Below are 26,810 nucleotides of genomic sequence, written 5' to 3'. Positions count from 1 at the left end.
GATCAGCCATGGTCGACAGAGCTGTACCGGGACAGCCCCCCCCCCCCCCCTCTCCCTCATCAGCAACGGCTGACTTCGTCGGACCGGGACAGCAAACCTCTCTACCCTGACGAGTCACAGCTGACAGAGTTGGACACATACACACCACCCGGCAGCCCCGAGTCGCGAAAACACCCTCAAGCCTCACGCTTGTCCCTGCATCGCCGGTGTCAGGCAGACACAGCCTCTCCTCTGTTCTGTCCCGGTCTCGATCGAGTCGCACCGATACAGCCACTCTCCCTCCCCGCCGATCAGTCGCCCTGTCCCCTGACCACTTCCCTCCCTCACTCCGCTTAGTCGCAATCGACAGAGCTGCAGCGCGGCAGCGGGCGGTCGCGCCGCCGGGCCAACTTCGAACACGGCGCAGATGAGCGGGTCACGCACCACAGACCCGGCCAGCTCGACCTGGTCGGCCAGGTAGCGACCTGGTCGGCCGCTCGCAGAGTCGATGCATTTGAATTCTCACCGTGGGCGTGTCACCAAGTGCAGCCGGTTTAGAATTTTCCGACGTTTTGCGAAAACATGGGCTAAAAGGGCGCTTGATGGGGGATTAAGCTTTAAACATCACCTGAATAAAGTTATTTGGGACCTGGCGGCTAAAGAGAGAGCATTGGTTTTGCCAAGGGGGCACACATAGGAGTCGTGCGTAAACTCCAGGTACCGATTGCAGTGCAGCGTTTTGGGAATCATCAATACGCTCCTGTTTACAGCGACCGAGGTTTGTTTATATAAACGATTTATATTCCGTTGTCGATCGAAATAAACGTCTGAACCGCGTATTGGAACTTAAAAGGGCACATTGTCTCACGTATCGCTTTAAGTAGCGCTCTGCAGCACGGTTTTTATGGGTTAAGTTATTCTGTATCGCATGCCCCTCGCAGTTTGGTGTTACCTGGGGTGACCACCGCCTCCCAGCATGCGGTGACTGCAATGCCGGGCGTTGGTTTACGGCGATGCCACCACCTCCCAGCATGCGGTGGCTGCAATGCCAGGCGTTGGTTTACGGCTATGCCGCCGCCTCCCAGCATGCGGTGGCTGCAAGGCCGGGCGTTGGTTTACGGCGATGCCACCATCTCCCAGCATACGGTGGCTGCAATGCCCGGCGTTGGTTTACGGCGATGCCACCATCTCCCAGCATGCGGTGACTGCAATGCCGGGCGTTGGTTTACGGCGATATTACAGTCCGCTCGCGCCTCACCAGCTTAGGTTTTTGCGGGAAAAAACGTTTGCAATGGCGCGTACTTTTTGGGCCCCAGTACCAAGGCATTCCTTTGTCTCACTTGGTTTTGCTACTGATGACACAACTCGGTGTGGACGCTCTTGGCGGACGTACGGCTTCAAGGTATTAATTAAAGGGGAGCGTGCCACGTTTATTGTGCGTTTCACTTAGTGTGCGATAGATCAGACTTTCTCAAAATTATCTGAATAGCTCGAAATTTGAATTTGAAATAAGCGCTGCTGGTGGGAGCTTTTATTGGATGCGCTTTTCACACTATGGAAGTCAAACATTTCAGTTAGCTTTATTCCAACGGGCTTATTATGCAATATTTGCAGCGCACTAATTTGTCCATTGTTTGTCTAATAGACAACTTCTATTTATTCCATTTGACGCTTACCACCATGGCTCCTTCCGAAGTGCACTTGAGCTTTGCGAAACTGAGCATCACATGGTCTATTTTGACGCACTGGTTTGAACTCCAACCAATGCGCTTCTCAGTGGCTGGCCCGTGCTGCCTGCTGCCCGACGCACAAACGTTCTTTTGTACTGGTGTCATTCACACCGGAAGCGGTGTCACTTTTGAGCCAACAGGCTTAAAGCAGGCTAAGTAATGTATCTTGATCGTGCTGCAATGACACTGCCCGGTGCTATTAATATACGCAAATGATCCTGAGGTTTCATGAGGGTATGTTTTTGACATATGGCCCAAAGGTGGGACAATCGCTTTAAACTGGTGAAGAGCGTTATGCAAGCGTTCCTCTCATATACAGAAAGAAAAGTAGCGTTTTTAAGAAACGAAGTGAAGGCAAGGCACAACATAGCAGTAGTGACCGGTTTAAATGGAATGGCTTCCCATTTGCGTGGGGTTTTGAACTTACACAGTCATTTTTAAGATCATTTCCTGCGATTTACAATCACGTTTTCTTTTCAGACACCAAACTCTCTTATTTGTGATCTCGACGCGCGCGATCTCGCGCAGCTTACTTTGCGCTGCCAATTTGAAAGTCACTCAGAAATGTATGACGCTATTGAAACATTACGTATAGCTATACATCACAATTGGTGTACTTTTTAAGAGAGTGTTTCATATTGTATTGGGGCTTAAGCAGAAAAGACATTGAATATCATTCGACGCAGTTTAAAGCCCTGCCTAAGGCCTCCTGTTTGCCTGTACGCCCGCGAAGACGTGCAGTCCATTTCGGAGAGACTATTTCAAGATCACGCAGCAGTCGCACAGCCAGAGCCTTGGCAGGGGTGGGGGCACAGGGTTGACAAAGAGCCCGCTGATGGGAAAAAGCCCCTCCCCCCCCCAAACAACCGTCAGGTATGGCACATTTCTTACTGAGGGCATGCTTTTCATTTATGGTCTACCTTTCCCTGTATAACTTGAACAGAAGCCAGAAGCTACCGCGGGATAAATTCTGACTGAAATTTATCCTCCATAAACCGAAGAAGTCATGCGTTAAACAAATGCATGCAATGCATCGCCGGTGTTCCCCATTTTACAATGGTCCAGTCGACTCCTTCTAAACCGATAGAAGTTAAGGAGTTATGAAGCTTCATCATAACTTCGTTATGTACGTAGTTTTGAACATGCGCGCTAGCAGATCTTAGAAACATAAACCTCGACGCCAAGCGTTGCAGTCTCCCAACCCATGTCGGCTCTACAACGGTGGTCCTGTGGCTAATATTAAGCCGTCGCCAACGGGCGGACGAAAGTTGTGACGCATCTGAAAAACGTACCTCTGAAGGATTTAGGACAATAAATCGCACTTTTAGAAGGTTGACCAGGCGGATATTTCGCTGTGCGATTTCTTAGATTGGTGTTAATAACGCATTGGCATTTACAGCATCGTGAAGTGACGCTGGCTTGGATCTCGCGGTTGAACTGATAGGGTCATCTTCAGTTTTTTCGTGTTCCTGTAACTGTTCATGTGTTTTGAGAACAACCTCAAAGTTTAAGAAACGTCCAGTCTTTGAACGAAGCGAATTTATTTCGAAACGCATTCGGAACTACAATCTTAAGACGGTCGTTCTCGCGCGGGGCGCGTGGTGTTACAGTGGCCAACGTCGTTTGGTTTTCCGCAAACTGTAACCCAGACTATCGCTGTCCTTGCTCGCGAGATTTGGGGCGAGCAGGCTCAAACCTGTCGACGTAGGTTGCTCCACTAATCGATCCTGCAAAAGAATGAACGTTATCAGGCAAACATGGGATGACAATGTTAGTTTTTAATCTCATGTCGACCCACTCTTTTCAGCAATGATGAGACCCATTATTTCCAGGCAAGGGGTCTTTTGAGTAAACACTAAGAGAGAACATTTTTGTTCCCGATCAGGAGCTGAAGGGCCGTCCCACCGCGGGGTGTCTTCCGCCTGCCATTCTGACGACACGGTGCGGGACACCTGGTCGATCCTGAGACCCTTAAAGGGATGCATCATATTACATGGGCTCCTTTCTTACACGGAAAGCCCTCGGGCTTCGGTTTAACGAGGTCATGCTAGAACTGGGCTGGAGGACCCACCGTCCGGTATTGCGGGCCTCGACTGGCACAGGACCCTTCCATTGTCTCAACGTGAACACTCATCATAAGACTTAATATTTCATTTTTTTGTCAGAGGGCCTCGTCCAACGCAAGAGGTCCCGTCGTCCGTCTACGTTGACCAAATGTTCCCCTGTTCGACTTAAGACTTGGCCGGCATAACACATCCTGTGAGGCACTGGCCCCTGACCGATGCAGAAGCCCGGCATTGTTGCAGATGGCCCGGCCAATGCAAATCATCGACCTGGCCTTGTCCCTTCTAGGGAAATGGGCGCCCAAAGTTCTGACTGACAGGGAGCTTACTGTTCGGCCAACCGAGACACCGGCATTGTCTCACGGGTCTTCATACGGTGCAAAGAACCTCTGGCTGATAATTCACGTAACGGCCCTTCGGGCCGCAATTCCTTACGTGACCTAGAGCCAACACTTCGGACCTTCATGTCTTCCAACTGGGCCCTTGATCGTTGGTTCCGCTGGGCCCCCGGGAGCCTGTTCAGACCTCATGGAACAGTGCCCTTGGTCGGCTCGGGGCCCCCTTGCAAACACAGGACCCTCCTTTAGGCACAACGGGCCCCTGACAGATATAGGGGCCCCGACCAATGCAAATCGCTGGCCCCGGCTTTGTACCTGATTGGGAAGTTAACCCCCGGCCTACATGGACACGGAGCTGACTATGCACTGCTGATGGTGCCTAACCGACATATGGGCCCATATCGTTACGGGGTCCTCGATAGGCGCGATGGGCCGTCTGACTGTCACTTGAAGGCCATCCCTGCAGGCTGGAGCCCCGTAAGGAGACCCGACCAGCACTTCGTGCCATTAATTCCCCCAATTTGGCCCTTGATCGCCGGTCCCAGTGGGCCCTCCAGGCTCTTCAAGCCTCCTCAAACACTGCCTCTGGACGACTCGGGCTCCTTGCCAACACAGGACCCCCGCTGAGGCACTGTGGGACCCCTGAGAGACGCTGGTGCCCCGAACAATGTAAATCGCTGGCTCCTGCGTTGTTTCCGCTTGGGAATGGGCCCCCAGGCCATGTCGACACGGTGCCAACTATACTTAATTGGTGGTGTCTGACCGACATATAAGCCCTTATCGGCTCAGGGGCCCCTGATTAGCGCACATGGCCGTCTGGAGGACATTAAAGTTCCTGACCCGCAAGGCCAGGCCCTTCAAAACAACCTCCGGTCGGTCTTTCGGGCCCTTTAAGCGCTCAAAGCATGTTTCAATCGTAGACCCCGAGGGGTCCGAAAGGGCCCCTCGGAACCTAAAGGGGATGCACGTGCCCCCTGTGCCCCTCCTGCCGGCGCTACCGGCAGCGATCAAGGGGAATACAAAAATGGTCGATACGTTCATATCTGGCGTTCGTGAGCACGGTCTCCAGAGATAACGGCGGTCAATTGGCTATCAAGCAATGTTGTTCGAGGTACGATAGCGTAAATAAAAAACATTGACGCATTGAGCATCGCCATATATGATGTTTGCTTCAATATCTTCAAAGCTGAAACATTCCTTTCAACGTAACGTAACCTTCTATATCGGCGGAATTTGAAGATGCGATGGCAGGAGGATGTCATCAAAAAGGATAGTGTAAGACACGCAACGCTACTTTTAGATCCTTTTAGGTGCCTTTCATACATTTTTTCTCGCGGAATTTGAGGAACTATTTTTGACGTGACATCAAAACGCCCATTCGGCGTTCTCTCGAGACGTCCAAGGCGCCCTTTGCATACCAGGACCCAGCTTCATGTGATTGGAATGTTAATAGTTGTCTTGTAAACGTCATTTCGTCAAACGTCGAACCACAGACCGGCGTATAATAACTACGTCTGGCACTCACCGGCCCACTTTCACTTTTTAAGCAAAAGCAAGTACTGGAGCAGCATTATATGCATCATTGGCAATGATCGCAAGCGATGGTGGTATAGTGGTGAGCATAGCTGCCTTCCAAGCAGTTGACCCGGGTTCGATTCCCGGCCATCGCACGCATGCTTTTGATCCGAGAGGAGGCATCCCCCACCCGGCACACTGTTAACCCGTCAGTGGTCACCGCGTAAGCTGTGAGAGGGAGGCGAGTGGTCAACACACCATCAACCCGATACCACCCTAGTCTCGGTGTTCTTGATATCGCCCACGTCGTTGGTCAAAATTGCCCCACCGCAATTTTTTCTTGCAAGTAACACACTTTGCACACAATCCTTCCGACCGGAATGTGGCCGTTACTCCCGCTTGGAAACGGAAGAGCGGGACTCGACGCCGGGACAAGGCGTCGTCGAGGGACCTTCTCCGAGACGGCTATATGTTAGGGCATTGATAAGGGGTCAAGATAAAACTTCACTTAAGTTTTGCTCATCAGTGGCACGTGTGTTTACCGCACAACCATGACTATTTTGGCATTAGACCGGCAATCCAGTCGCAAAACCGGATTGGCGACAGGGACAGTCATCCGTGATTCCATATCCATCAAATCGGGACCACTGAATAGTTTGTATAGACGAGTTAGACGAGTTTGTAAGTGGGCTGCGGTGGTAAGAGGGGCGGGCGTAGGCGTGGTCGTAGCGGGCCTCACCCTCGTACGTGACTTCAGCGGCGTAGCCAGAGTAGGCATCAGCGACGTTGTAGGTCACCTTCAGCGTACGACCGTCGGGAAGGACACCATAGTAAGATCCCTGGGTACCAGTGTCCTAGAATTGCCGACATCTGCAGCTGCGCGTCAAATGCAGGGTTTTCACGCATCCCTTATACTTTTGGTCTCACCACCACACCACGAAAGCAGAGCCTGGAGCAAACACCAGCAAGGCCTGGTAGACAACTTTACTCCACGTATTTCTTTTTTGCCGAGGAAACTTGACCACTAAATTGCTCCACTCCCGAAATGCAGGAGTGAAAAGTTCAAGAAATGTCTTTTAAATTAAACTTACCAGATGAATGTTACCATTTGAGCATTTATATTACCAGATTTTAAGTCAAATCAGCTGATTACAAAATTATGCGAGAAAAGTATCAGTCTTTATATTTATTTAGCTACTTTTGTTTTTGGTTGTATCAAACGAGTGTGATACCACTTTATTTCTCCCTTCTTTTTTATTGCCTTTGGAGGTACCATCTGTTGCTTAAAACTTTGACCAATTTCTATGCAAGATGCTCCAACTGCAAACTTGTACGTATGTCAAACATAAATTGGATTATTTCGCCAGCCGCCCAAACATGTTTGATATGCACCCCAGCGTGAACAATTCACAGGGAATGAAGGAGGTGATCTGAAACACGAAGCTTATTTTTACCGCCAGTTTTGCCCTCTTAAGCCTTCGGTTAACCGTTTCCTTGGTTCATGGCGGTGCTCAATAACGATAAATCTAGCCTTTCGAGTTTCTGACTCACCAGGCTACCTGCCAAGGCTAAGCTAATGCTGCCATATAGAGCTTTGGGGGAAACCTGACGCAGCTAATACAGAAATGTTTGATGGCGAAATTCTGCCTTCTGGATATGTTTGGCATAGACACCTCTTACTTGTTCCGCATTTTAATCTCGTAGGTTGGTGGGGATGATTGATATTCATATTTGGGGGAAAGTGAGATCACTCTATCTGCCCGCGGATCATGCAAAAGGTACTGCTTTTTTTGTTGGGGGGGGGGGGGGGGGAGAAAGAAGATGCCAGTGAGTCTCCTGTAGACCAAGTAATTACTTGTTTTACCTGCTTTCAACACATGATTGGTAACCAGAGTTTGCCATTTTCTGTTTTAATCCATCCAGTTTTGTCGTAAGACAAATTATGATGCCACAAAGCATGCAATGGGCTTATTTTGTTCCATATTCTTGGTTACTTGTCCCCAAAGTTATTTAAGTGCTCCCTCACGGCTGCTTTAATCAGATGATTTCTATAGTTGTCTTGGTTTGCTGAACGTCAAATGACTGTGCTGTATATATGCACTATGTCTTTAACACAGAGATAATCTAAACTGCGTAGCAATTATAATATGATTAAATATTAGTATACAACAAACAGTCAGACCATCTCACTTAAAATGCGAAACCAACATCTCAAACTTTGTGATCAAATGTGAATAAACAAGCCTAAATAAATGCATTTGCTGCAGCTGAAAAGGCAAGCAGCAATACTGGCATGGTCATCTTAAAGTTATGTTACTTTTGGAGAACAGAGATTGTGTTGTGCAGCATACCCATTATTGCCAGTTACATAGATTAACCATTACAATCAAAATAAGTTGCTCAAAGTGCTTTCAGGTGTTTTGATTTGTGTGCTGTCAAGTTTATCTGATGTCATCCAGCAATCACAAATGAACTGAATAAAAATTCAAGTTGAAACCAGCTGAAAACTAGCTTTAGGTATCATGTTTTTATCACAAGTGCTGCTGTCAACAGATAGATGAGTTGAGATGATGTCCATCATATGGGCTACTCTAAGTTAGGTTAAATTGGTCAAGTGCATGGCAAGTGGCAATAGGAACTGTGCAAGAATCAGTGACTCACAACTGCTGCTGTGATACAAACAGGTTATACAGGATGAGATGATGTAAGGCCTCCTTAGGTTAGGCATAGGCTACTTTCATGGAAATAAGCATTAGTATTTTGTAAGACACAATGACATAATGTTTCTTCCCTGACCCCATCTTGACAGAACCCAGAAGTATGTATACTGTGTTCGACTTGGTAATGGGCTGATGTGTAGGAGTCCAATATTGTTTTTTTGTTTGAGTGTTTTATGCTTGTTGAATTTTCTGTTGTTATATTGTTATTGAATTCCTCTGCTTTTTTGTTTTAAAAGTGCTGTGGAAGGGAATTGAAAAGTGCAGCATCAAATTATTGGTGTTAATAATTTGTTATGCTCATAATACTGTCATAACATTACTATGCTTTAATACGCGCCCGGTTGCCCGGCTAGACACCCTTCGCTCGGGTGTGGGGGTTCAATTTGAACCCCGCTCTGAGATCTTGTGAACAAAGAAAGCTAGAGGCACCAAATTTACAGGTTGTCTTGACCAATACGCGAACTCACTTACGTTAAGATTTCAGCTTCTCAGGTTCTGACCTTCATGTCGAATAAGGTCAAACAAAGTCAAATTCCAGTTTGGTCTCCAAAGCGCACCCAGAACCAAAGCAACTGTCTCTAAGCAAAAGGTCACAAGCCCATTTGAGGTCATTGGCCTTGTTTGACCCTTTGAAGGACATGGTGACCAAAATGATACAATACTGTTCGAGTTTTGCATTTGAATAAGCGACAAAGATTACGCTAAGCAGTATGTTCCTAAAACAAAAAGTTCGACCCGGGTCACCTTAGGTCAATGGCCTGTTCTGACCTCTAAGAAGTCAATTAAAGATGTATAATGCGGTTTCAGCTGTCAGTCAATTCGAAATGAGCACCAGAAACTAACTCATACAGCAGGCTCTAGAGTAATAAATCAGGTTGGTTTTGACCTGGGTCTGACGTTCGTAACCGACCTCAGGCCAACGTAATTTGCTCATTCAATATTTGTGGTGCCTAGCAAAGCATCTCAGAGATGTATGTCTTCGTCAAGCACTCTGTTGTCGTATCAGATTGAACGATTCCCTAGAAATTGCCTTCGCTGAAACTATGGGCTTACTTTGACTTGTCATAGGTCAGCCACCGTACAAAGTAATCTAAAATTGGCATGTCAAGTAATCTGCTATGCAATTTTCTACAGCTATGCCAAATTTGGCGCGGCTACGCCCCGCCGTTCAGAAGCCATTCGGGAAAAGCCTTCGGGGGGTCAACTTCCCCTCTATCCCAACGCGCGTTAATGTATTCTGTTTCACTTTATAGGCCCAAGATGTTGAAAAACGAAAAAGTATAATCAGGTTCGTCATATTACATCCATGCCAACTTTAAGTGTCAAGGTGAAATTTACAAGCACGTTGCGACTTACTGAGAAATATGCAAGATCAAGGACAGGATGGCAATTAAAGTTGTCTGGGAAGGTCAAACCGCCTGCATAGATACCTTCAGTGTTTGATATTATTGATTCCATCCAGCAGAGATTAAAGTCACTGGGTCTGGTGCTATCGGTGCAAAGATGTCAGAGAATGTTGCGCGATATATTCAGTAACGATCATTTCATAACTACATTCGACCAGTTTTTATGTCTGCTGACCTCGTTTTCTAGTAGTGGGACGCAGCCGGCTTGTGGACGGGCTTGTAGCTGGGCTGCCGGTGGTAAGAGGGGCGGGCATAGGCCTGGTCGTAGCGGGCCTCACCCTCGTACGTGACGTCAGCGACGTAGCCAGAGTAGGCATCAGCGACGTTGTAGGCCACCTTCTGGGTACGGCCGTCGGGAAGGACAACAGAGTAAGAGCCCTGGGTACTGTAGCCATCACGGCCCTCCTGAGCATTGAACTGGGGCTCGTAGTCTCCGTAGCCGTGGACGTCGTAGTTGAAGTGGTACTTGGGCGGCTGGTCGTAGCTCTGCTGGTGGGCCGGAGCGTAGCTGGGCTGGCGGTGAGCCGGGCCGGGAGCGTAGCTGGTCTGACGGTGGGCCGGGGCCCTGTAGCCTCGGGCGTTGTCGGCGGCGGCAACGGCCAGAACAGCGACGACCAAGAAGACCTGAAAACGTGCCCCATGTTTTATAGCACTGACAGTCGCTAAACATGTGTAGTTACCTACTGTGTTAATACGTTGGCTTTATCGACGACAGACATGCCATCATGTACGAAATGCTGAGTATTGCCGGTGATATTTTTCTGAGCACGTCTGCAGACGGTACATTAAGACCGCTGTTTCGTCGATGTCCCTCAGAACTACTGCTGCCCCTTAGAGCACACTGTCGACATAATGCGCAGCAGTATTGTAGACCATAACGTTCTGGCAAAGGAAGTGTTTTCTTTTAGAGTATCATGGAAAACACTCCTTTGGTCCCTTCAATCGAACACACATTGAAGACAGTGACTTTTGTTTCACATACGTCTTGGAAGCTTTATGACCTGTTCTCTGCTCCACCTTCAGAACACTTGCCTTCATGTTGTGCCGTAGGGTGTGTAGGACCAAGTGATACCAAATGTGGTGGTGTCTCACATTTTTTGCGACGGCTGGCGGCTGAACGGTCGGCTCGGATTGTGGGATTACGTATGGGAGAGAGTGTGAGCGATGGGTGTGGCGTGCGAACTCAGCTCCGGAGGCCAGGGACGCACGATATGGGTTAGACTGACCTGTGGTCACCGTGCGACACGCGGAGTTAGGCACAACCGCCGCTGTCGGTTGTTTATCCCGACTTGAATTGGCAATCCTGCCTGGTAATTATTTTCGGTAAGGGGTTTGCCGTACGCCTTCATCAAGGACTTTTGCACGACTGGTCAACACACAAAGCTCTTTGAATGCTCGTAGTGGGCTTCCATCTTTTTTTTGTTGACTGCATGTCTTACTGCTGTCTTATAGCCTGCATGTCAGGCATTGGACCACGCGTAGACAAAGCTGTGACTAGAAAAGTGGTAAATAAAGGGTGGCGACATTCATTCCACACCAGCCACAAGAGGGGAATTTGGGGAAATTCTGCCCGGCGCCTCAGAATTTCTTCCAAATTTGCACGCATTTAGACCTCATATAGTAACAGCATGTGAGGATGTTACCATGTGCGACGTCTGAAGTCACGCTCACAGGACATTGACCTTTGACGATCGCACAGGTACGTTGGATTCAAGTTTCAAATAACTCTAGGATTGGTAATCGGACAGCTTATTTTGTGTTACACTATTGTGCACAACTGTCACAGATTGCAATACTCTACACCGAAATTAGCAGTGACCACATTTTAGCCTTTTACATGTGCTGGTGACATTTACTTGACATATTACGTGGTGAACATCCATTTTAGCCCCGTTTCGTAAGTCCAGTCTCTCTAAAATGTCCACTATTATATCTTACACGATCCTAAATACACACTGGAAAAGCAGCATTCTCCAACATATTTGCCCACAGCCCGGTCCGTCTGGCCAGCAAGATATCCAGCCCGCAAAAGTCCGCCCTCCCACAACGTTAAGTCGCCGTTAACACGCATATACGCTAAAACTGTGATATGAGCTGTGTCATTTCTCCCTAATTTTAACCTCATACATACTGTGCCTAATATATCATGTCAGTGTCATCTCCTGCAAAGCGTTGTTTGGCTAGTATCATTGTTTCAAAGCAGTAATCCAAATACCTGCGCTATAAAACTTAAATTGTACCAAGGTTGACCTTAAGTACTCTTGTGCCACCTTTCAACTAGAAATGAGAAGGAAAAGAGTATAATTCAAGGGCATAAGAAGTGTTCGCAGCTCCCTACATTGTGCGTAAGTACAGACACTATTTCAAGGCGTTACTATCGCTGCCATGTACTAACCTGTCTTTAAAATCCAGACGCAAGCTCTTATGCGTCGTTTGCAGTACTTTAGTGGATGCACCATGCAACAGCACGGAGTAAACAGCGCCCGACAGCTTTCAAATTGTTCACACATGTGTCTGACCACTATCAATGCTTCATCCCACAACCATCGCCGCCGATGATGTGATGCTGTGTCGATCTGGAATGGTTGACACAGATTTCACACAGATACAGGTATTAAAGGAGAGGGAAAAAGTTGTGGCACCATTAGGTGCATACCCATCTTGAGATCACTTGGTGCAGTTTACAGCTCTTCTCTTAAGACCTGAGCCTGCCAAGCTTCTGAGCTTCACGCCCGCGAACATGTGTAGACAAGTTCGAGATGACTAGTTCAAGATCACCCAGGCATCCATGGAGCAATAATAACGTCACTGAAATCCTGTTATTCCACTGGCTGTGCGGTGATCCAGGCGAAAACAAATTATCATTGTCTAGTCGCTTATATCTGACGTTCGTGAATACGATTTCCAGACATGACAGTCTTCAATTTCCTCTCAGTCAATGCTATGAAAAGTACGACGAAGTAGCCAATAATGCAATGCGGAGGATATCTGCTTGACTAAGAAATTGTCTTGTCTTGTACTTGTCTTGCCATTCGAAAGTGTACAAGTACTTATAACCATGTTTCTGTATACCTGATGCCAGCTTGAATACCTTCAATTGTGGAACATACCCCTTACCGTAACGTAATATTCTCAACTGAATGAATTTTAAGACGCGATGACAAGAGGTTAACAAAAGGTTTCAACGCCATTTTCTTTTCTTTTTTAGCTTCCCTCCAGACGTCTTTTGAGACAGGATTTGAGGACCTATTTTTCATGTGACATCAAAACGTTATTTCGGTGCCCTCTGGAGACGCTGAAGACGGCCTTTGCCTCAAAAACCTTCAAGACGTTCTTTGCATACCAGGACGTATCTTCAGGTGATTGGAAGGTATGTGAGTGTCTTAAGACGTCCTTTTGGGACGTCTTTCAAAACCATTTGCGATGATGCCAACGTATTTCTTGTTTACATGGCTAACAGTTGTTACGAGAAAATGGCTAAAATAGATGCCTCGAAGCAGATCTTTTTGCTATCAGAGATGCCAAACCATAAGGACCATAACAGTAAAGACGGCATTTATCGGCAGTCAGAACCGCACCGCGCCCATAATGCGGTAGACAATTTCAGCATCATAGCCAGTGCTGTGCTAATGCACCATGAGCCCGGCTCTGATGTCAACAGTGTGTTCAATGGGAGAGCTGAGACTATCCCCACGCCTGACACCACACCTTGAACTAAACCCAACAAATGTGGAGATCAACACTCGGGACGAAACAGTGACTTGCTGATAGCGATGCAGTGTCAAGGACCATGCGACAATCCATTGTCACAAACCATGAATCCAAGGCACATGCATACACAACCATGCGTTGAGGCGGTGATTCCGACACCATTGACGACAGACCAGCCTGTAGGAACTACATCTGGCACTTACTGGCTCACTTTGCTTTCTTGAGGAAAACCAAGTACTGTTGACCGTTATACGTAGCATTTGCGACGACTGCAAGCGATGGTGGTATAGTGGTGAGCATAGCTGCCTTCCAAGCAGTTGACCCGGGTTTGATTTCCGGCCATCGCACGCGTGGTTTTAAACCGGAGCCCAGCACACTGCTCACCCGCCAATGGTCACCGCGCGAGCGGTGAGAGGGAGGCGAGCGGTTAACGGACTATCAACTCATCATCGCCCCAGTGTTTGGTCTTTCTCATATCGCCCGCACCGGCATTCAAACATGTCACATGACCATCTTTCTTATGTATTAGCATATTTTGCATATAAACGTTTCAACATGCAGGCGGCCGTTGCTCCCGCTTAGCCAACACTCCGGGGGCCCCGCGGTGCCGGCCGACAGGCGGCCCGACGCGCGCGCAACACGAACCGACGCCGGCACAAGGCGTGATCGACGGACCTCCTCCGAGACGGTCACCATCGCCCCGTACCGCCAGGTGCACGAGGTCATCTCGTTATCGTCAGCGTAAATGCAGAGATATAATTCAATGGGCGGGGAACACTGAGGGACGGGGCGGTGCGTGTGGTGCACAGACCTTTCCAAAGACGCGCCTACTCCCCCGCACAGCACCCCACTCCTATGCAGAAGGTGGAATGAATAGTAAAACGGTATCATTTCACGTAGGAGGGTAAAGCAAAACTAAAACGAGCAAACAGGCTAGGAAGCGTCTCGCACATACGGCTGTGTAGGGAAGACGGCGTCTTTTAAAACTGCTGACAGCTTATCGAGCGTGTAAGCGATGCAGTTCGAGGGCCACGAGCTGCGAACGCGTCACACAGCCACAACATTGACTTGGTTCCGAACGGCGTCGGCCGCCGTACCATACTGGCCTCCCTCTGCCCTACACACACAGACTGGGCCGCGCGTCACGGCCGGCAAGAGGGCACGACTAGCTGGCATATCGCCCGGTCACTGTCCGGTTGGATGCCCCCACGGCGTCCGCCGGCTCCTGACCGGCGGCACGAGCACACCGCTCGTCCGGAAGCACACCAGCTCCAGCCCCAGCTGGACCGGACCGGACCGGACCCGCAGCAGAGCGGAGTACATCAGCTCGGATCAGACCGGAGACGCGTCAGTACCTGATCAGCCACGGTCGACAGAGCTGTACCGGGGCAGCCCCCCCCCCCCCCTCCCTCATCAGCCACGGCTGACTTCGTCGGACCGGGACAGCAAACCTCTCTACCCTGACGATTCATAGCTGACAGAGTTGGACACATACACACCACCCGGCAGCCCCGAGTCGCGAAAACACCCTCAAGCCTCACGCTTGTCTCTGCATCGCCAGTGTCAGGCAGACACAGCCTCTCCTCTGTTCTGTCCCGGTCTCGATCGAGTCGCACCGATACAGCCACTCTCCCTCCCGCGCCGATCAGTCGCCCTGTCCCCTGACCACTTCCCTCCCGTCACTCCGCTTAGTCGCAATCGACAGAGCTGCAGCGCGGCAGCGGGCGGTCGCGCCGCCGGGCCAACCTCGAACACGGCGCAGTTGAGCGGGTCACGCGCCACAGACCCGGCCAGCTCGACCTGGTCGGCCAGGTAGCGCTGGACAGCTGCGCGGTGGCCAGCCGGTCGGGCGTGTGCAGGCTGAGGTAGTGCACGATCATCACCAGGTCGGAGCGCTGCTCCTCCAGCTGAGCGGCGCGACTCCTCAGCGCCTTGCTGCGTTTAGAACCGATGCACTCTTGGGAGAGGGAGGAGGATTTGGCTTCCCGCTATGACCCCACACAGCGGGGGGGGGGGGGGGGGGCGGGCATGGGAGATGTAGAGAAGAGTGGCCGAGGGTTGGAGCGGCCACGACTGAGAAGCTGGCGAGCTAGCCGGCCCGGGTAATGACTGCACCGCACTCCCCACGCCAGAACTGGCGGCGTCTGGTATGATGGCTGATGACGCACCCAGCGCGGGTGTCCCTGGCGTCCGCGCTGGACTCACCGGCCCCGACTGGGAGGAAGCGGCCAACAAACATGGCCGACCCTGCGGTGAGCTCGTCTACCAAGAACCTTTTAAGACATGTCTGTGGCCTGGAGCCTACGTCCCCTGGAGGAGGCTTGGACACGGTTCGGGAATGATGAAATGTCTACAACAACAAAATGACAGAACTCTACAGTATTGTTTTATATGCGTCCAAACTTCATCCCTTCTTGCTGACAGGCATGAGCGAGTGCCGCTTCTGGGGTGCCGATATGTCTGTGAAGTCTGCTCTGGGGGACTCCACATCACTAAAAAATTACCGACCGATTTCAAACTTGCAACTGTCAGAATATTCACCACAGAAAAAAAACCAGCGTCCGTCGAAAAGTTCTGACCTCTGAAAGCCACCTTTGAAGGTCAAACGCGGGCTGAAAGGACACGGGCTAATTTGGCGGACGCCAGTTCTTTCTGGCCTGAATTTAACATTGAAGATTGGCCTTGACAGGTCAGGATTTTTTGACGGACGCTATTTTTTGTGATGAATATTCTGATCTTTGCAGGTTAAAAATTGGTCGGTACTTTTGGGTGATATTGGGTTCTCTGTCCCTTTAGGCTGAATTTGACCTTGTAGGATATGGTGACCTTGAAGGGTCAGGACTTTTTGGCGGACGCTGTTTTTTGTGTTGAACATTCCGTTTTTGTAGGTTTAAAATCTGCCGGTAATTTTTGGGTAACATTGAGTTCCCGTCATTGAACCCTGCGTTTGACATAGAAAGGTGACCTTGAAAAGTCAAGACTTTTTGGCGCACACTTGCCCTTGCACTTGTGAATATTTTGATGCTTGCAGCCTTGAAATGGGCCGGTAATGTTTTAAGATATCGAATTCCCTGTCCTTTGAACCAGCTTTGCACCTCAAAGGTCACATGATATTGCAAAATGAAGGTCATTCTCGATGTTCTCGGTTCATAAGTCACCTGGACACAATTCAGAGAAGTCGGAACTCGTCGCTGAACAAATCGCTAATTGAATGAGTATGTGACCTCTTGCTCAGAAACGGCTGGCTAGGTTCTGGAAGCACTTTGGAGACTTATCTGGAAGTTGACCTTTTTTACCTTTTTTAATCCGGAGGCCATGACCTAGGAACCTGAAACTTTGATCTACGTGAGTTTCACGTACAGGTTCATACACCCTGTAAGTGTGGTGTTTCTAGCTTTCCTTAGTTCCCGAGATCTTAGGGGGGTCAATTTGACCCCCACCCGAGTATGGGTATCTAGCCGGCCACCTGCGCACGTGTTAAAGTTGGATGCATCGGTCAGGTAAGACGTGTAAAACGAATGACTTGCATTGAGCATGCTTAATCTTGATTTGATGTCGCACATGAGGTCGCTTGATTTGAGAGTCGATGCATTTGAATTCTCACCGTGGGGGTGTCACCAAGTGCAGCCGGCTTATAATTTTCCGACGTTTTGCTAAAACAAGGGCTAGAAGGGCGCCTGATGAGCGATTAAGCCCTAAAGATTACATGAATAAAGTTTTTTGGGACCTGGCGGCTAAAGAGAGATCATTGGTTTCTACCAAGGGGGCACACATAGGAGTCGTACGTAAAGCTCCAGGTACCGATTGCAGTGCAGTGTTTTGGGAATCATCAATACCCTCTTGTTTACAGCGACCGAGGTTTGTTTATATACACGATTTATATTCCGTTGTCGATCGAAATAAACGTCTGAATCGCATATTGGAACCTAAAACGGCACATTTTCTCATGTATCACTTCAAGTAGCGCTCTGCAGCACCGTTTTTATGGGTTAAGTTATTCTGTATCGCTTGCCCCTCGCAGTTCGGTGTTACCTGGGGTGACCGCCGCCTCCCAGCACACGGTGACTGCAATGCCGGGCGTTGGTTTACGGCGAGGCCACCACCTCCCAGCATACGGTAGCTGCAATGCCGGGCGTTGGTTTACGGGCGTTGGCCACCACCTCCCAGCATGCGGTGACTGCAATGCCGGGCGTTGGTTTACGGCGATGCCGCCACCTCCCAGCATGCGGTGACTGCAATGCCGGGCGTTAGTTTACGGCGATATTTCGGTACTTTGTACATACACAATAGTAGCTCTCTTAAGATATTTTCCGCCTGAGATGTGTGGGCTTTGGTGTTCAGCTCTCAGTCCTGCTTCTGTTCACGCTCACGGAACCCCAGTATAAAAGTTAAAAGGAGGTGTTGTCACATTTGTTTAGGGTGCCAGCTGAAATAGCCGTTTTCAGGATCATTCGGTACAGCTAGCAGTCTTGTCCTTAACACCAAAACGTCTAACGTTTCACGCTACCCACCACCCTTACGTATGCGTGAACATTGTGCACGTGCTTTTTCTTTGTTCTGTGTGTTTGTACAAAAATGACATAGCTTATCGGTAAGATGTATTGAATAACAATCACTCCATGAAGTACATGCAACTGGCTCATCATTGCACCCAGCCAACATTTACCAGCTCTAGCCAGCGTTTCAGTTACTTTTTGCTCGATGTCGCTCTAGTTGTACGCAATCGCCTCGTGGACGAGTTGGTAAGTGGGCTGCGGTGGTAAGAGGGGCGGGCGTAGGCGTGGTCGTAGCGGGCCTCACCCTCGTACGTGACCTCAGCGACGTAGCCAGAGTAGGCATCAGCGACGTTGTAGGCCACCTTCAGTGTACGACCGTCGGGAAGGACAACAGAGTAAGAGCCCTGGGTACCAGTGTCCTAGAACTGCCGACATCTGCAGCTGTGCGTCAAATGCAGGGTTTTCACGCATCCCTTATACTTTTGGTCTCACCACCACACCACGAAAGCAGAGCCTGGCGCAAACACCAGTAAGGCCTGGTAGACAACTTTACTCCACGTATTTCTTTTTTGCCGAGGAAACTTGACCACTAAATTGCACCACTCCCGAAATGCAGGAGTGAAAAGTTCAAGAAATGTCTTTTAAATTAAACTTACCAGATGAATATTACCATTTGAGCATTTATATTACCAGATTTTAAGTCAAATCAGCTGATTACAAAATTATGCGAGAAAAGTATCAGTCTTTATATTTATGTAGCTGCTTTTGTTTTTGGTTGTATCAAACGAGTGTGATACCACTTTATTCCTCCCTTCTTTATTATTGCCTTTGGAGGTACCATCTGTTGCTTAAAACTTTGACCAATTTCTCTGCAAGATGCTCCAACTGCAAACTTGTACGTATTTCAAACATAAATTGGATTAATTCGCCAGCCGCCCAAACATGTTTGATATGCACCCAAGCGTGAACAATTCACAGGGAATGAAGGAGGTGATCTGAAGCACGGAGCTTATTTTTACCGCCAGTTTTGCCCTTTTAAGCCTTCGGTAACCGCTTCCTTGGTTCATGGCGGTGCTCAATAACGATAAATCTAGCCTTTCGAGTTTCTGACTCACCAGGCTACCTGGCAAGGCTAAGCTAATGCTGCGACATAGAGCCTTGGGGCAGACCTGACGCAGCTAATACAGAAGTGTTTGATGGCGAAATTCTGCCTTCTGGATATGTTTGGCATAGACACCTCTTACTTGTTCCGCATTTTAATCTCGTAGGTTGGTGGGGATGATTGATATTCATATTTGGGGGAAAGTGAGATCACTCTATCTGCCCGCGGATCATGCAAAAGGTACTGCTTTTTTTGTTGGGGGGGGGGGGGGGGAGAAAGAAGATGCCAGTGAGTCTCCTGTAGACCAAGTAATTACTTGTTTTACCTGCTTTTCAACACATGATTGGTAACCAGAGTTTGCCATTTTCTGTTTTAATCCATCCAGTTTTGTCGTAAGACAAATTATGATGCCACAAAGCATGCAATGGGCTTATTTTGTTCCATATTCTTGGTTACATGTCCCCAAAGTTATTTAAGTGCTCCCTCACGGCTGCTTTAACCAGATGATTTCTATAGTTGTCTTGGTTTGCTGAACGTCAAATGACTGTGCTGTATATATGCACTATGTCTTTAACACAGAGATAATCTAAACTGCGTAGCAATTATAATATGATTAAATATTAGTATACAACAAACAGTCAGACCATCTCACTTAAAAATGCGAAACCAACATCTCAAACTTTGTGATCAAATGTGAATAAACAAGCCTAAATAAATGCATTTGCTGCAGCTGAAAAGGCAAGCAGCAATACTGGCATGGTCATCTTAAAGTTATGTTTCTTTTGGAGAACAGAGATTGTGTTGTGCAGCATACCCATTATTGCCAGTTACATAGGTTAGCCTTTACAATCAAAATAAGTTGCTCAAAGTGCTTTCAGGTGTTTTGATTTGTGTGCTGTCAAGTTTATCTGATGTCATCCAGCAATCACAAATGAACTGAATAAAAATTCAAGTTGAAACCAGCCAAAAACTAGCTTTAGGTATCATGTTTTTATCACAAGTGCTGCTGTCAACAGATAGATGAGTTGAGATGATGTCCATCATATGGGCTACTCTAAGTTAGGTTAAATTGGTCAAGTGCATGGCAAGTGGCAATAGGAACTGTGCAAGAATCAGTGACTCACAACTGCCGCTGTGATACAAACAGGTTATACAGGATGAGATGATGTAAGGCCTCCTTAGGTTAGGCATAGGCTACTTTCATGGAAATAAGCATTAGTATTTTGTAAGACACAATGACATAATGTTTCTTCCCTGACCCCATCTTGACAGAACCCAGAAGTATGTATACTGTGTTCGACTTGGTAATGGGCTGATGTGTAGGAGTCCAATATTGTTTTTTTGTTTGAGTGTTTTATGCTTGTTGAATTTTCTGTTGTTATATTGTTATTGAATTCCTCTGCTTCTTTGTTTTAAAAGTGCTGTGGAAGGGAATTGAAAAGTGCAGCATCAAATTATTGGTGTTAATAATTTGTTATGCTCATAATACTGTCATAACATTACTATGCTTTAATACGCGCCCGGTTGCCCGGCTAGACACCCTTCGCTCGGGTGTGGGGGTTCAATTTGAACCCCGCTCTGAGATCTTGTGAACTAAGAAAGCTAGAGGCACCAAATTTACAGGTTGTCTTGATCAATACGCGAACTCGCTTACGTTAAGGTTTCAGCTTCTCAGGTTCTGACCTTCATGTCGAATAAGGTCAAACAAAGTCAAATTCCAGTTTGGTCTCCAAAGCGCACCCAGAACCAAAGCAACTGTCTCTAAGCAAAAGGTCACAAGCCCATTTGAGGTCATTGACCTTGTCTGACCCTTTGAAGGAGATGGTGACCAAAATGATACAATACTGTTCGAGTTTTGCATTTGAATAAGCGACAAAGATTACGCTAAGCAGTATGCTCCTAAAACAAAAAGTTCGACCCGGGTCACCTTAGGTCAATGGCCTGTTCTGACCCCTAAGAAGTCAATTAAAGATGTATAATGCGGTTTCAGCTGTCAGTCAATTCGAAATGAGCACCAGAAACTAACTCATACAGCAGGCTCTAGAGTAATAAATCAGGTTGGTTTTGACCTTGGTCTGACGTTCATACCCGACCTCAGGCCAACGTAATTTGCTCATTCAATATTTGTGGTGCCTAGCAAAGCATCTCAGAGATGTATGTCTTCGTCAAGCACTCTGTTGTCGTATCAGATTGAACGATTCCCTAGAAATTGCCTTCCCTGAAACTATGGGCTTACTTTGACTTGTCATAGGTCAGCCACCGTACAAAGTAATCTAAAATTGGCATGTCAAGTAATCTGCTATGCAATTTTCTACAGCTATGCCAAATTTGGCGCGGCTACGCCACGCCGTTCAGAAGCCATTCGGGAAAAGCCTTCGGGGGGTCAACTTCCCCTCTATCCCAGCGCGCGTTAATGTATTCTGTTTCACTTTATAGGCCTAAGATGTTGAAAAACGAAAAAGTATAATCAGGTTCGTCATATTACATCCATGCCAACTTTAAGTGTCAAGGTGAAATTTACAAGCACATTGCGACTTACTGAGAAATATGCAAGATCAAGGACAGGATGGCAATTAAAGTTGTCTGGGAAGGTCAAACCACCTGCATAGATACCTTCAGTGTTTGATATTATTGATTCCACCCAGCAGAGATTTAAGTCACTGGGTCTGGTGCTATCGGTGCAAAGATGTCAGAGAATGTTGCGCGATATATTCAGTAACGATCATTTCATAACTACATTCGACCAGTTTTTATGTCTGCTGACCTCGTTTTCTAGTAGTGGGACGCAGCCGGCTTGTGGACGGGCTTGTAGCTGGGCTGCCGGTGGTAAGAGGGGCGGGCATAGGCCTGGTCGTACCGGGCCTCACCCGCGTACGTGACGTCAGCGACGTAGCCAGAGTAGGCATCAGCGACGTTGTAGGTCACCTTCTGGGTACGACCGTCGGGAAGGACAACAGAGTAAAAGCCCTGGGTACTATAGCCATCACGGCCCTCCTGAGCGTTGAACTGGGGCTCGTAGTCCCCGTGGCCGTGGACGTCGTAGTTGAAGTGGTACTTGGGCGGCTGGTCGTAGCTCTGCTGGTGGGCCGGAGCGTAGCTGGGCTGGCGGTGAGCCGGGCCGGGAGCGTAGCTGGTCTGACGGTGGGCCGGGGCCCTGTAGCCTCGGGCGTTGTCGGCGGCGGCAACGGCCAGAACAGCGACGACCAAGAAGACCTGAAAACGTGCCCCATGTTTTATAGCACTGACAATCGTTAAACATGTGTAGTTACCTACTGTGTTAATACGTTGGCTTTATCGACGACAGACATGCCATCATGTACGAAATGCTGAGTATTGCCGGTGATATTTTTCTGAGCACGTCTGCAGACGGTACATTACGACCGCTGTTTCGTCGATGTCCCTCAGAACTACTGCTGCCCGTTAGAGCACACTGTCGACATAATGCGCAGCACTATTGTAGACCATAACGTTCTGGCAAAGGAAGTGTTTTCTTTTAGAGTATCATGGAAAACACTCCTTTGGTCCCTTCAATCGAACAGACATTGAAGACAATGACTTTTGTTTCACATACGTCTTGGAAGCTTTATGACCTGTTCTCTGCTCCACCTTCAGAACACTTGCCTTCATGTTGTGCCGTAGGGTGTGTAGGACAAAGTGATACCAAATGTGGTGGTGTTTCACATTTTATACGACGGCTGGCGGCTGAACGGTCGGCTCGGATTGTGGGGGTTACGTATGGGAGAGAGTGTGAGCGATGGGTGTGGCGTGCGAACTCAGCTCCGGAGGCCAGGGACGCACGATATGGGTTAGACTGACCTGTGGTCACCGTGCGACACGCGGAGTTAGGCACAACCGCCGCTGTCGGCTGTTTATCCCGACTTGAATTGGCAATCCTGCCTGGTAATTATCTTCGGTAGGGGGTTTGCCGTACGCCTTCATCAAGGACTTTTGCACGACTGGTCAACACACAAAGCTCTTTGAATGCTCGTAGTGGGCTTCCATCTTTTTTTTGTTGACTGCATGTCTTACTGCTGTCTTATAGCCTGCATGTCAGGCATTGGACCACGCGTAGACAAAGCTGTGACTAGAAAAGTGGTAAATAAAGGGTGGCGACATTCATTCCACACCAGCCACAAGAGGGGAATTTGGGGAAATTCTGCCCGGCGCCTCAGAATTTCTTCCAAATTTGCACGCATTTAGACCTCATATAGAAACAGCATGTGAGGATGTTACCATGTGCGACGTCTGAAGTCACGCTCACAGGACATTGACCTTTGACGATCGCACAGGTACGTTGGTTTCAAGTTTCAAATAACTCTAGGATTGGTAATCGGACAGCTTATTTTGTGTTACACTATTGTGCACAACTGTCACAGATTGCAATACTCTACACCGAAATTAGCAGTGACCACATTTTAGCCTTTTACATGTGCTGGTGACATTTACTTGACATATTACGTGGTGAACATCCATTTTAGCCACGTTTCGTAAGCCCGGTCTCTCTAAAATATCCACTATTATATCTTGCACGATCCTAGATACACACTGGAAAAGCAGCATTCTCCAACATATTTGCCCACAGCCCGGTCCGTCTGGCCAGCAAGATATCCAGCCCGCAAAAGTCCGCCCTCCCACAACGTTAAGTCGCCGTTAACACGCATATACGCTAAAATTGTGATATGAGCTGTGTCATTTCTCCCTAATTTTAACCCCATACATACTGTGCTTAATATATCATGGCAGTGTCATCTCCTGCAAAGCGTTGTTTGGCTAGTATCATTGTTTCAAAGCAGTAATCCAAATACCTGCGCCATAAAACTTAAATTGTACCAAGGTTGACCTTAAGTGCTCTTGTGCCACCTTTCAACTACAAATGAGAAGGAAAAGAGTATAATTCAAAATGGCTGGTAACTAAGATAGGTCAGATACTTCACTGTCCCACCACATCTCAGTAGACCGTAGGCCCTTGCATGCATCATCTGATCCTCCGCACTGACAGAGTAAAATGTGCTTGATGTTTCAAGGGCATAAGAAGTGTTCGCAGCTCCCTACATTGTGCGTAAGTACAGACACTATTTCTAGGCGTTACTATCGCTGCCATGTACTAACCTGTGTTTAAAAACCAGACGCAAGCTATTATGCGTCGTTTGCAGTACTTTAGTGGATGCACCATGCAACAGCACGGAATAAACAGCGCCCGACAGCTTTCAAATTGTTCACACATGTGTCTGACCACTATCAATGCTTCATCCCACAACCATCGCCGCCGATGATGTGATGCTGTGTCGATCTGGAATGGCTGACACAGATTTCACACAGATACAGGTATCAAAGGAGAGGGAAAAGTGGTTGCACCATTAGGTGCATACCCATCTTGAGATCACTTGGTGCAGTTTACAGCTCTGCTCTTAAGACCTGAGCCTGCCAAGCTTCTGAGCTACACGCCCGCGAACATGTGCAGACAAGTTGGAGAAGACTAGCTCAAGATCACCCAGGCATCCATGGAGCAATAATAACGTCACTGAAATCCGCGCAACACGAACCGACGCTGGCACAAGGCGTGATCGACGGACCTCCTCCGAGACGGTCACCATCGCCCCGTACCGCCAGGTGCACGAGGTCATCTCGTTATCGTCAGCGTAAAAGCAGAGACATAATTAAATGGGCTGGGAACACTGAGGGACGGGGCGGGGGCGTGTGGTGCACGGACCTTTCCAAAGGCGCGCCTACGCCCCCGCACAGCACCCCACTCCTATGCAGAAGGTGGAATGAATAGTAAAACGGTATCATTTCACGTAGGAGGGTAAAGCAAAACTAAAACGAGCAAACAGGCTACGAAGCGTCACGCACATACGACTGTGTATGGAAGACGGCGTCTTTTAAAACTGCTGACAGCTTGCCGAGCGTGAAAGCGATGCAGTTCGAGAGCCACGAGCTGCGAACGCGTCACACAGCCACAACATGGACTAGGTTCCGAACGGCGTCGGCCGCCGCACCATACTGGCCTCCCTTTGCCCTACACACACAGACACGGACCGCGCGTCACGGCCGGCAAGAGGGCCCGACTATCTGACGTATTGCCCGGTCACTGTCCGGTTGGTGTCTCCCATGGTGACCCCCGGCTCCGGACCGACGGCACGAGCACACCGCTCGTCCGGAGCACACCAGCTCCAGCCCCAGCTGGACCGGACCGGACCGGACCGGAACGCAGGAGACCAGAGTACATCATCCCGTATCAGACCGGAGACGCGTCAGTACCTGATCAGCCACGGTCGACAGAGCTGTACCGGGACAGCCCCCCCCCCCCCCCCCCCTCCCTCATCAGCCACGGCTGACTTCGTCGGATCGGGACAGCAAACCTCTCTACCCTGACCAGTCACATCTGACAGAGTTGGACACATACACACCACCCGGCAGCCCCGAGTCGCGACAACACCCTCAACCCTCACGCTTGTACCTGCATCGCCAGTGCCAGGCAGACACAGCCTCTCCTCTGTTCTGTCCCGGTCTCGATCGAGTCGCACCGATACAGCCACTCTCCCTCCCCCGCCGATCAGTCGCCCTGTCCCCTGACCACTTCCCTCCCTCACTCCGCTTAGTCGCAATCGACAGAGCTGCAGCGCGGCAGCGGGCGGTCGCGCCGCCGGGCCAACCTCGAACACGGCGCAGTTGAGCGGGTCACGCGCCACAGACCCGGCCAGCTCGACCTGGTCGGCCAGGTAGCGCTGGACAGCTGCGCGGTGGCCAGCCGGTCGGGCGTGTGCAGGCTGAGGTAGTGCACGATCATCACCAGGTCGGAGCGCTGCTCCTCCAGCTGAGCGGCGCGACTCCTCAGCGCCTTGCTGCGTTTAGAACCGATGCACTCTTGGGAGAGGGAGGAGGATTTGGCTTCCCGCTATGACCCCACACAGCGGGGGGGGGGGGGGGCGGGCATGGGAGATGTAGAGAAGAGTGGCCGAGTGTTGGAGCGGCCACGACTAAGAAGCTGGCGAGCTAGCCGGCCCGGGTAATGACTGCACCGCACTCCCCACGCCAGAACTGGCGGCGTCTGGTATGATGGCTGATGACGCACCCAGCGCGGGTGTCCCTGGCGTCCGCGCTGGACTCACCGGCCCCGACTGGGAGGAAGCGGCCAACAAACATGGCCGACCCTGCGGTGAGCTCGTCTACCAAGAACCTTTTAAGACATGTCTGTGGCCTGGAGCCTACGTCCCCTGAAGGAGGCTTGGACACGGTTCGGGAATGATGAAATGTCTACAACAACAAAACGACAGAACTCTTAAGTATTGTTTTATATGCGTCCAAACTTCATCCCTTCATGCTGACAGGCATGAGAGATTGCCGCTTCTGGGGTGCCGATATGTCTGTAAAGTCTGCTCTGGGGGACTCCACATCACTAAAAAATTACCGACCGATTTCAAACTTGCAGCTGTCAGAATATTCACCACAGAAAAAAAACCAGCGTCCGTGGAAAAGTTCTGACCTCTGAAAGCCACCTTTGAAGGTCAAACGCGGGCTGAAAGGACACGGGCTAGTTTGGCGGACGCCAGTTCTTTCTGGCCTGAATTTAACATTGAAGATTGGCCTTGACAGGTCAGGATTTTTTGACGGACGCTATTTTTTGTGATGAATATTCTGATCTTTGCAGGTTAAAAATTGGTCGGTACTTTTTGGGTGATATTGGGTTCCCTGACCCTTTAGGCTGAATTTGACCTTGTAGGATATGATGACCTTGAATGGTCAGGACTTT

General features: G+C 49.0%; 2 non-coding genes across 2 annotated transcripts; both read left to right on the top strand.

Annotated features, from left to right (window-relative positions):
* The first annotated feature begins 5,708 nt into the window (after window positions 1–5,708).
* TRNAG-UCC (transfer RNA glycine (anticodon UCC)) lies at window positions 5,709–5,780 on the top strand. The gene has a single exon. It is a non-coding gene; the product is annotated as a tRNA-Gly (tRNA).
* A 7,957-nt stretch (window positions 5,781–13,737) lies between these two features.
* TRNAG-UCC (transfer RNA glycine (anticodon UCC)) lies at window positions 13,738–13,809 on the top strand. The gene has a single exon. It is a non-coding gene; the product is annotated as a tRNA-Gly (tRNA).
* The last annotated feature ends 13,001 nt before the right edge of the window (window positions 13,810–26,810 follow it).

This window comes from Pollicipes pollicipes, unplaced genomic scaffold (genome assembly GCF_011947565.3).
Source record: "Pollicipes pollicipes isolate AB1234 unplaced genomic scaffold, Ppol_2.1 Scaffold_6686;HRSCAF=7923_pilon_pilon_pilon, whole genome shotgun sequence".
NCBI lineage: Eukaryota > Metazoa > Arthropoda > Thecostraca > Pollicipedomorpha > Pollicipedidae > Pollicipes > Pollicipes pollicipes.
The sequence above is the reverse complement of the archived record's forward strand: the minus strand, read 5'-3'. Positions and strand labels throughout refer to the sequence as shown.